The sequence below is a fragment of the Frieseomelitta varia genome, unplaced genomic scaffold, assembly GCF_011392965.1.
Source record: "Frieseomelitta varia isolate USP_RPSP 00005682 unplaced genomic scaffold, Fvar_1.2 scaffold_210, whole genome shotgun sequence".
NCBI lineage: Eukaryota > Metazoa > Arthropoda > Insecta > Hymenoptera > Apidae > Frieseomelitta > Frieseomelitta varia.
Window position 1 is genome coordinate 24,649 of NW_025109862.1, and position 11,684 is coordinate 36,332.

Below are 11,684 nucleotides of genomic sequence, written 5' to 3' on the forward strand. Positions count from 1 at the left end.
GACTACAATGGGAATGAAAGGGTAGGAATGGATCATACATTCGTCTCAAGAAATAAAAACTAATCATCGAATTTGTATCTGATGAGATTAACCGTATATACAAGTCTTTTATTTTGAGCCAAACAACAATTAAATTGAAACATCAAAAATTTCAACATCTATAAACCAAAATAAAGATAAAGAAAAGTATAAGATAATTCTAAACTCTTAAATTCATCAGAGTTAAAAGAGAATGTATAAAAATCGATTTCTCGATTAATCATTATTTATTTTGTTAATACTTTTAATTAATTTCGACTTTTCCATTGGGAACGAAAGGGGCGAGTTTTTCACGGAAATCGTAGGAAAAAAAACGTTCTTTCTTTGCAAAAATAATTGATCGATTTCTTGACCACGTCCATCGACGAAATTACGCGTCAGTTTTAGCTGATCGATCGGTCGACTGTATCGGAAGAAAATATCCCACTTATATAACAGTACCAAGCACTATCTGTCACTAACAGCGGTGCTACTATTTTTTTTACTAACAAGTTGAGAATTTTCTGGAACTTTTTGTCCAACGATTAAAAAAAAAAGAAAAAGAAGTCATCATAGTTGTAACATTCCAAAATACGTAAAAATTTAATCGGTTCAATTCGATGGCAGAACTGTTGTGCAACACTGTCCGACGGATGGCGTTCAACTCTCGATCGTACACTCTACTTCAGCAAACTCTCGTGAAATAAAGTCAAAAATATATAAAATCGTAGCGCGTTACATATAAATTTTCGTATATTGTGTATAGTAAATGACCGAAATTCGATAATTCAAGAATTGAAGGTTGCAAGACGAAGAAGACGGACTAAGGTAAGTGAAAACACGTAGAAATTTGCGAAAAGACCGCACCGTCTTGTTTGAGAATACACTACGATCCAAAGTGTTGAAACTCTTATGGCGCACTTCCTGGTGAATAATAAAATAGTAAAGATATCAGGAGTACTAGGAGCCACAGATTCGACCGGAGCACAAAGTCACCGTCGGATCGAGAGCCAGCCATCACGCGAGCAATGCGATTTCTCGGAATACCTATCATGTATGTCACTGACACAAAGCATCTTAGCCAATATTCAAAGTCTGCAAGTTCACCACTGAGACGCATAGCTATCTACTACCCATCCATTGAAAAAAAACTCTAGCTGTAACCACAAGGCAAGAAGAAGAAGAAGAAGAAGAAGAAGAAGAAGAAGAAATATCCTCAGGCTAAAGTACAAATTCCTACAAATTCTTTATACAACGATGAAATATTTCGATTTCTAAATTTCAGCAGTGATAGCCCACTGTTCCGAAAAGTGGCAAAATGTATATTGCTTGGAAGAGGTACGTAGAGCTTTGGTTGATCTAGCGAAACCGGACCACCAAAATGATTGCGTATACTCGGCGAATCAAAAGGGGAAAAAAGTAGTCATCGTTATCGCCGCCACGCGATCGGCGAGAGAAAAAAAAAGAAAAAAGAGAGCAAAGGCAAATATATGCTTTTAAAAACATCCCTTAGAACAGAGTCGGGTTGTTGTCGTCGCGGTAACCATGACGACGTTGCCCCCTTGATGGTTGGTCATAATCGTGCCTTCCTCCCCGCCACTTAGTGAACGTCTGAACGTCGTACCCTTCTCCTTGCTCCGCGCGCGCGGCGCACAGGCGACGCTAGGTTTCCTCCACAGCGTTGGCCAAGTAAAGAAGAGGCAGCCTCGGAGCCTCCGGTCACCTTTCTCTATCTCGCTCTATCTCGCTTTCTCTCTTTATCGAGAATTCTTTCTTTGTCTCTCATATTGCGCGTGTGTGTGAACATATATACACATGCCAACTCTCTCTCTCTCTCTCTCACACACACACACACACACACACACTCACACACATACATATATATATACGTCTCTCCTTTGTTCTCTATCGCTACTTCTTTCTCTCTCGCTCGTTACGATTTCTCCCCTCCACGTAGCGACCCACGATCCACCGTCGTTACCACAGCCACCTAGACCGTCCCTCCTCCCCACTGCCCTTTCCCTCGTCGTTCCAACTACGCCACCCAGCACCGCGGCCGCCGTCCTACCTCTTCGCCCCCCTGTTCAACCACCTCTTCTCTCTCTCTGCACCGCTGCTGCTGTGCTGCTGCCGCTGCCGCCTCTACCCCCGCCCCCCTCCCGCCACCGCTCGTCCCCAAGCCCAAGGAAACGCGGGATCGCTTCGAATTCAAACTACTGAACACGAGGTTACCACGCGTCAAATCTGACACTTCGGCACGACGTTGATCCACCACCGTACTCGTCCTCAGCGCGGTGGTGAAAACGTGAAACCTCGCCGATTCTCACGTGCAGATCGTTTGGTTATCCTTTTCGTGGTAGTATGTAAAGATGGGGCCGATGGAACGAAAACGAAAGATTCGTAACGATTCTTCCATCAGGGTTTTGGAAATCGACGGACGAGAAAGAATCGGAAATTTTTCGTTTCAGCCACTTGAAAACGATCCGGGGAATTTCAGCGGCTCGCGCGGCCGACGGATCTCTTACGGGGATTTCGAAATGCAGTTTTCGAATCGATTCGTGCACACGCACGAAATGAGACGAGAAGTCGCAAACGATTGCACGACAAAACGGATCGCACGCATGTTTTTGTCCGCCTTCCCTGCCGTTCTTGTGCGTCAACCTTTTCAAGGCGCTACGAGACTTTCAGACGCAAGTAACGTTCGTCGCTTCGGGAACGAGACGTATTCTCCTCGATGCTCGAAGAGTTGCAGAGTCGTAACGATCGTGTACATCCGAGGCGTTCATCACACACTGAACCACTTGTACCAGGCACGATCAAGATACACGACGGCTGGAAACGATCCAGGGGAAGAAAAACTCTCTCCTTATAAGAAACACCGAACAACAAAGATCAAGCTTTGGATTTTTGGACGGGCGAAACGGTACACACAACCACCTCGCAGTCGTGCGCTGTTGTGCTCACGTAACGCTCTTTCGGCTGGCCATACATGAACGTTAGAGGCAGGCGAACACAGTTTTCAAGAGGAGGAGGAAGAAAAAAAAAAAGGAAATATTCGCTGGACAGAGAAAGAAAAAAAGAGAAGAAACTGATGCAGCACTTCTCACTCACCTGGCTAACGTCGCACCACATTATTATTTCGCTAGCACTGACGACAGCATCTTGGGTCGCTCGTGTACCATACACAGTGTATCGCACTGGTTTGTTATTTTCAATGAAGAAACAGTACGTGAAATCGGAGCTCCACCGTCGGTGTACGCTCGGTACGGTGAAACGGCTTTTGCGTTCGTTTTCTCTCTCGCAGTCTCACGAAACGCACTCTCACGATTGCGAATACATTCGTCGTCGTTTACTTGTGCCTCGCGTTTCTGGATATAGCCTGTCTGGTTCGTCGAGTAACACCACACGATCACCTCGAGTGAACGACACGACTCTCACCAACGAACCCAGTAGCGACTGGCTGGCCATGCAAAGCATTACTGAATACTCTGACAACAGTACTCGTCGAGTGCCGCCGCTCGGTTTTCCCCCGAGCGTGCGCTCGGCTGTTTCCGTTGGACCTCGGCCCACCTGCACTCTAGCACGACGGCACGGCACGCAGTGCCGTACCTTCAACCCATCGTGCCTCTCGCTTCCTCCCGTATGTGTCTCCGAATCGCTCGCTGCGATCTTCTTACATAGAAAATTCTTTTTTTTTTTTTTTTTTATGTTAAAAAATCGTATCCACACCGAAGAAGGAAAAATCGCGTAAAATCGAATTGCTCTTGTTTGAACTTCTGCGAAAAGAGAAGACAATTTTTGATTCGCATCGATCGTTATATAACGTATATATAAATACACGCAGGGATTTACGGTTGCATTATCGTCGAGATCGCCGAGTAAATTAATATTTACCTAATCTCGGTGGAAAGAAATTGAAAAAAAAAAAAAAAAAAAAAGGAAAAAATCGTCCCTCGAGTGAACGTAAATTAAAGGGTTCTGGCTATTGTCCAGTTTGAAGTAAATTATCCAGTTTGCAAAGTTGCAATAAGGAGCGGGATACTTTAATGTTCACGAAAGAAAGTTTTAGAATTTATTTTCACACGTTGCCGATTGTCCGTGTGTGGCCGAAGTAACACGCGCTATTGTATATATTTTTGTTCGTACGAAATCATGCGGAATGAATTTCATGAATATCGACGCGCGATCATGCCCGATGATTTAGATGTTCCGTTGAATAATTTTTTTTTTTTTTTTATTTTTCGTGCGCGAACGGTGCCGTCTCCGACAATACGAATCCATTAGAGCGTTAGCTAAATTGTTTCGATATATCTATCAAAATACGCGTGAGAAAATTAAAATAGTTCCGCGCGTTTCAATGATTTACTACGCCGACCGATTGGATTTCGAATTCAATAAATTATTTTTAAAAGCCATTGTACATCGAAAAGCGAACAGCATATTGTCGACATTCGACCGGTGGTAGATTTCGTACAGACGGAAGGGTGCGTTCTATTCACGCCACGTAAATTAATTGTATAATTGATATTGAATATCCTCGGATTGTTTATGCCATTCAGGTTGCTCATAGAAAGGAAATTCATTGTTTAAATGTATGATTTTGAAATGTAATCAATGCTTTTATATAAACCCTGATTTATACCCTGATTTATGACGCGTGTATGGTGGTAAAAAATCGCGAGAAATAACTAGCGTAGATGGAAAGCACTTGTTCGAGGCAGAAAGAGTAGGGGAAAGACCACGTGTCCTTAAAGTCTTACCACAAGTAAACATAATAATAGACGGGACCAAAGTATTTGAAATTTATTCTCCTACTAAGTAGCGTAGTTAGAATCGTAATTAGGAGACGTCACTTCAAACACCATAAATCTTTACTACAGACGAATGAAAGAATTTGAAAAGCTAAAAATTTCAATGTAAGTTCTGCTTCGAAGTGAGCGAAATTTAACTCAGAAAATGTTAATTGTTTAACACTGTTTAAAGTACAAAAGTTCTGATCTCTTTGGAATACCACCTCTCGTAAAAATCAATTCTGTCCAGTTAAACGCAAGAATTATCATAAAGAAATTGCCAGAATGGTTCTTCACATAAAATTATTTGCACTAACATCGGCGTGAAAAATTGCTCTACGCGAGAAAGTTCACGATAGCCTGGTCTCGCTCGATGAAAGTTACGGGAGAATGAATTCAGCCACGATGAAAAATTTGATCCGGGCGCAAAAAAAAAAGGGGAAAAAAAAACTCAAAATGACTTAGGCAATTCGATAGGTGTACCGCCGAGAATTATTTCGCGAGCCTCGCACTTCTGGCGCCGTTTATCAGCAAGTTTCTTACGTCGTCCGTGGCCGAATTATACATTATCGAACGATACAAAATCGCAACTGAAATCCATCCATAAACCACGTAGCACGATCGCTACAATAATCCCAGAAATTTTTCCACAACTCTCGCAAATCAAAGATTCATCGAAAATTAACAATTTAATTCATTCAACATTTAAAACGCAATTTGCCACATAAAAATTGAAATGTGTCTGCGAGAAAACGAATTATACATATACACGCGTGAAAACGATCGTGCATTTATGCGGGAAGAAATTCTAATAGGGTTTTTTATACAGGAATAATTCGAGCGTTCGATGCGCAGTTGAAAACCGTGGCTCGATTTCGATTTCGAGGCTACGAAACGGGGAACTCGTAGACACCGGGGCCCCCGGAGTACGAGGGAGTCTGCCCAACGCCGTTAGCTTCGAAACCCGCCACTGACTGTCAGCCTGTATGCGGCAAGCAGCGTAAGAGCGCCACGAGAGGCCTCGGCTCTTGCGAGCCAGCAGCAGACAACGCCGCACGGATATCGCGCGCCACCTTCCATACGGCGAGCAGCCAAAGAAAATTCACCGCGAACATTTTTATTCGGTATCGGGTAAACGGGTCGCGTCATCGGGACGCTTCAATCGCGAAACAACGGCACGCGAGACGACGCATCGATCGTCGATCGTCGTTCGCCGGCAGGCCGGTTAATTTCGGCGATTTTGCACGACATTCCGTAAGCAGCCCGAGGGGAGAGCCGTGGCTCGAGGCTCGGCGAGAAGCGTACAGCGACGTATCGCGCGACGGCCACAGCCGTCGGCGAGGCAGTTCTAAGCGAAGTCGTTTTCTCCGTGAAGGCGCGGTGAAAATGTCTTCCTCCTCCTCCGCCAACAAGAAGCCAACTTCTTTCTCCCTTCGTTGTTGCACGGTGTCTACTTACGTGCATACATATACATCCATATCCGAAGCGCGTTCGCAGCGCTTTTAACAGACAAAGAAGGAACTGCGACGTTTCGCTGCGCGCGTGAAAGTCCCTATGTGCCTGTAACTTGAATTTCGATCGATTCCGCTCGTTCGTACGGAAGTTAAGGGCGGGAGGGGGAGGGGGGACGAAGGATCCACGGCGGCGTTGCGGAATTCTTCGGCCGGGGAATTCGAAAGAAACGGCTCGAGGAGAATTCGATCGCGTTCGATTGGCTCGTGATTGACAACGACGAGTCGGTCAGGCAGAGATCGACGTTTTCAAAGAGATCGAACCCGCCGACCGTGACGACCTGCAACGCGTTTCATCTGGTGTCACCGAGATTCGTTGTATTTGCTACTTTGCGAAGATCGAAGAAGGGAGAGCCTGTGAGCGAATGTTCCGTCGAATTGGCGCGTCTCTCTCGTTTATCGTCGACCTCGTTATCGGGCGATTTTAACGCCGCGAAACGAACAACTAACCGAAAGAAAGGGAGGGAAGAGACGATCGTAGAGAGTGGAAAGTAGAAGTTTTAACCGGCGGCTCTTATTGCCGGCGCGGGAATGCGCCAACGATTCTGACCGCGGAAACGAGCGCGTACCAACCGTTTAAACCCGTTCACTCGCGAGCACCGCTGTATGCGAGCGAATGTATAAGTGTAATACCTGTGCCACGACAAACGGAGACCAACGTACACGAGGACAGACGATGAACGCGTGGCTTCGCGACGGAAGTAAAGCGCTAGTCGGGTTTACGATTGGTTGAGCATTGCGCGACAGATGAATTGTGGCCAATGAATGTCCTTGCTCTCTGGACGAGGCCGCGACGACGTAAGCAAGCCTTATTCGAGCATTATGAATCGCTTGCGTATCCGCGAGACCGCTTCAAACGATTCTAATTGATTTGAAAAAAATACTTGCACTTATTTCATGGTAATGGCGGATATTTTTGATAAAAATATCCACGCTGCCAAATCATATTAATTTTAATAATATTAATAATATTTAAATATTTATTTCATATATTAAAATACCTACTTGTTATATTTGTTGGAAGCAAATTTCATTTTGTGTTTTAGAACGTGCAGAAATGTAAGAAAAAAATGTTCGAAGTACCCTATAATAATTAATGGGTGAAGTATGAATACTACGTATTTGCTATGCTTTGTTCCTCATGATTTTTCCTTCAGTTTTCTTTTTTCATTGTCAACGATAAAACGATGTCAAAAATGATCTAAACTTTCTTTTGATATGATTACTGAACTTTCTCATCTAGCGGCAGAATGGGAACTAGATGTCGATGGTATTCGCGGTGGGGATAAGGAAACATCGGGGAACTCGCGGGGCGTTTTACGATCGTCTTCGAAAGCTGCGACTTCTGTGCACTTCCGGCCTGGATTCTAGAAACACCTTCAGGCGGTTTTCTTTTCTCGGAAGGGAAAAGATAATTCAGCAATCGCTGAAAATGTACTGATTGTGTTGGCTACCATTTAACACATCGATCTTTCTGCTATTGTTTGTTGACAGTTTAGATATAATTTCATTGCCACGAAACATTTTGGACTAGACAACGCAATCCTCATGTTTGTTTTATATAATTCGATATCAGTGTAAAATTAAATACGTATCACGTTAATATTTTTAAACCATTATAATTGCGTTAGTACTAATTTAGTGAAAGTTAATCAATCACATTTTCTGAGACAATATCAACTGGAAATATTGCAAATTTAAGAATATTGCAAATTTAAGAATATTTACGTTACAACTATTCTTGCGGAAGTGTCTGGGCATAGATTCGAAAAGGTATTTGGGAAAATCGTGTTACGCCAGTGGTGTAACGGGCGAGGATATTTGAAAAGTCAGGTCAGTTTTCCTACGGTTTTCCTACAACCGGAAGTTACTCCTTGGCCGCATTTCTCTCGTGCTTAAATATTTTTCTCAACAACGCTTTTTTTTTTATCTCCTACTTTCGAAATATAATTTACACATATTGGGAAATAATTTACTTATAATACCAATATTTCTTGTTTATATTTTTGATTCTGTTAAAAAATAAAATAATACCAAAACTTAAATTTTACATATTATTAACTGGTGTTTTACATTTTATTTTATAAATTCTGCTACTTTTTGTTTCTTATTGCATATTGCAAATTTATTATACTAATCAATAGCAAATTACGGTAGAATTTCGTTCAAGAACAAGAGTTGATCAATCGCAAGTTTGTATATCTGAAGCTCAACATCAACTGGTTTCGTGTGAACGAAATTCTGCTGTATTTCTATTTTTCAGAAATTTTAACACGAATTATGAACACTGTTCACTGTTCCAATCATCCGAATAATATTATGTATTTATAACCACAACTCGCGGCATGAAAATTCCTAGAAATTCAGGAAACGAGATTTCCTGGAAACGAAATCTAAAATCCGGTCATTCGATCCCATCCGCGCAAGCTGATGACGAATAATCAAAAATGAAATTATAATTAAACAATGTTGTTATTGATATTATAATCAATTATTATAATTAACGATTCAAACCGCGATATATTTAATCTTTCGTTTCCATGGGCCAGGGAAACGTTAAACTCTTTTCGTAATTTCATATATAAACATATTAAAATCTATATTGCAAGCTCCGTAGATACATCGTAATTATCGTTAATACATTCTCTCGCGTGTCGATTAAAATAACAGAGGTAGTTCATTGTTGTACATTATTACGTTGTAAAGTATATACACTTGCTCGTGAAAGTGTTGGAATTTTTTTACAAATGCATTATATTTCAAAATCTTTGAAATTTCATCAACACTATACTGACATTCGATCGTCAGGATGAATGTTAGTTAAATTTAGTTAGTCTAAAAATACATATAAAAAGTACAAGATATGTGTTGCAAGTTTCACAACAATCAATTATTCATTACATTAATAAATCTTAACATTCAGTGGGACGATATTTAACATTTATTATTTATTTATTATAGCTTGAGACAGCTACACGTACTGTATATTAATTTTTTACTAAATATACAGTTACGATAAATATCTTGTAACTTCTACAACACATTGTGAAATTAGTTGCAAATTTTACCAATTTAGTAGTTTCTCATTATTAATAGAATTTTACAATGTTTTACACGTTACATAACATACACATGAAACTTTTTCTGTGACAAGTACTCAAATATTTGCGTGAATTACTGTATATACAGGGTGTTCCGTAACTTGTGGGATCCACTTCGGGAGCTGATTGTACGCCAAAAATAATGAAAAAAAGTCATAAGTAAATAAATATATGTCCTATCTGTCTTCGTTTATGAGATATAATGAATTTTCTGTTTTAATTACTACTACAAAAGATGCTCGAAATGACCAGCTTGCATTTGAAGACAAGCCTGCACGCGTCTTGTCATTCATCTGGTTACTCTCTCTATCATTCCTGGTGTTTCTCGAATTTGTCGGAAGCCTCGCTTTATTCTATTTCGTAGTATTTCAGCATTTTCAATCGATGTTGTGTATACAATAGATTTTAAATGTCCCCACAAATGAAAATCTAATGGATTCAAATCCGGAGAACGAGCAGGCCATGCAACATGACCTCCACGACCAATCCATTTATTTGCAAAGTGTTGATTTAAAAATTGCCTAGCCACTCGGATAAAATGCGGCGGAGCTCCATCATGCATAAACCGTATACGAATAATCTAATATCGACTGGAACTCTTCCTCTAATATTTCGTGTAAACGCGTGCTCAAAAAATCACCGTACTTTGTGCCTGTTAGTTTCCCATCAAGAAAAAAAGGTCCAATTAAAAATTTATCAATTATTCCTGCCCATACGTTTAAACTAAACCGGTGTTGATGTCTTGAATGCGCAATAACATGTGGGTCTTCTTCATCCCAATTATGATTATTATGAAAATTGAATATACCATTCCTGGTAAAACTAGCTTACTAGAGTTTGCTCTGTTTATAAAATTCATTATATCTCATAAACGAATACAGATAGGACATATATTTATATGACTTTTTTTAGGCGTACAATCAGCTCCCGAAGTGGGTCCCACAAGTTGCGAAACACCCTGTATATTATTTCTCACCTGCTTCAGCGGGATTTGTGATTAACGAAAATTTCCCATCATGACTGCACTTGCTCTTGTAAGTTTTGCTCCTTCTTGTTTGACCAACAGAGTCTGTTAGTCACTGTCTGTCGATAATCCTTCAAATTCAACAGCGAGGACCCAACAGCAGGTGGAAGTGCCTGGTACGGCTGAATTAAAAGCACCTGTTAACACACGATCGGTTCTTCAGTGACATCTGGACGACATCGCGCAAGTATAAGTTAATCAACTAAGTCGACAACTGGCGCGTGACTTTCGTACACACTCACACCCGCGCTAGTTATTGATAGCTTCGAATGTATCTTGAGATAAATACGTGTTGTATCTGGAGATAAATCTCGAGACAATACGTTTCTAATCTTAAGATTAAAATCTTTTTATTAAAAAAAAAAAAAAGATCATTTCTGATATTGATATTGGATGGAACTGAGAAATGGAGAACATTGAACTACGTACTTGAACGTATAAAGTTTATCGTTCATTTCACAATTTTTCTCGAAACTTTTCACATCTCAAATAGTATAATATTTTTTATCCTTGGAAAATAGATATATCTAAGTGTCTTGCATGAAATTTTTGCTTCCAAGCAGATGTAAAACTTCCGAAACCTTTCATTTATGTAGAAATTTTCCTCTTCTACCCTTCGAATAATCATAGGTATAATATTTTAAAAAATTTTTCTGCTTTATCATTCCCTATTTGAAGGTATACAAAAATTTAAACAATTCTCTTTCCAACGTCTTAATAATAAGGTTCCTTCTACGTTCCCGTTCAATTATCTTGGAACAATCATTATATCTGATCCACAATCGAGAGATAAATTACAGAATTTAATATCTTTAGTTTTCAAATTAAACCTGAGAGTATATTAACACTTATATACTATGTATGTACATTAGATAGTTAACAATAAATAATATATCAACAAATTTATCAAAAACTATTATATATATTATATATATTAATATATTAATAATTATATATTATTATATTTATTATTTATAATAAATAATATATTAACAAATTTATCAACAAAATCTGAAACTCACAATTTGCATCAATTATGGAAATTTCAATACTTGTCTTTATCAAAAATATCTCAAGTCTCTTGAATAACAGTGTATACTTGCAGTCATTTCAAGCAACGCAAAAACACACACACAAAAAAAAAGATCGCGAACCGTATAAACTCGCGATTAAGATTGAGATACTTAATCTCCGGAGCGAACAAACTGGTCCTCGAATTGTTCTAATAAAGTACGAGAGT

The 11,684-nt window shown here is 40.0% G+C and overlaps 1 long non-coding RNA gene across 1 annotated transcript; it reads right to left on the reverse strand.

Moving 5' to 3' along the window:
• Positions 1-3,726: 3,726 nt before the first annotated feature.
• Positions 3,727-10,645, reverse strand: LOC122527111. Its single transcript, XR_006306280.1, has 2 exons — positions 10,397-10,645; positions 3,727-3,794 (listed from the first exon to the last, which is right to left on the reverse strand). It is a non-coding gene; the product is annotated as an uncharacterized LOC122527111 (long non-coding RNA).
• Positions 10,646-11,684: the final 1,039 nt, after the last annotated feature.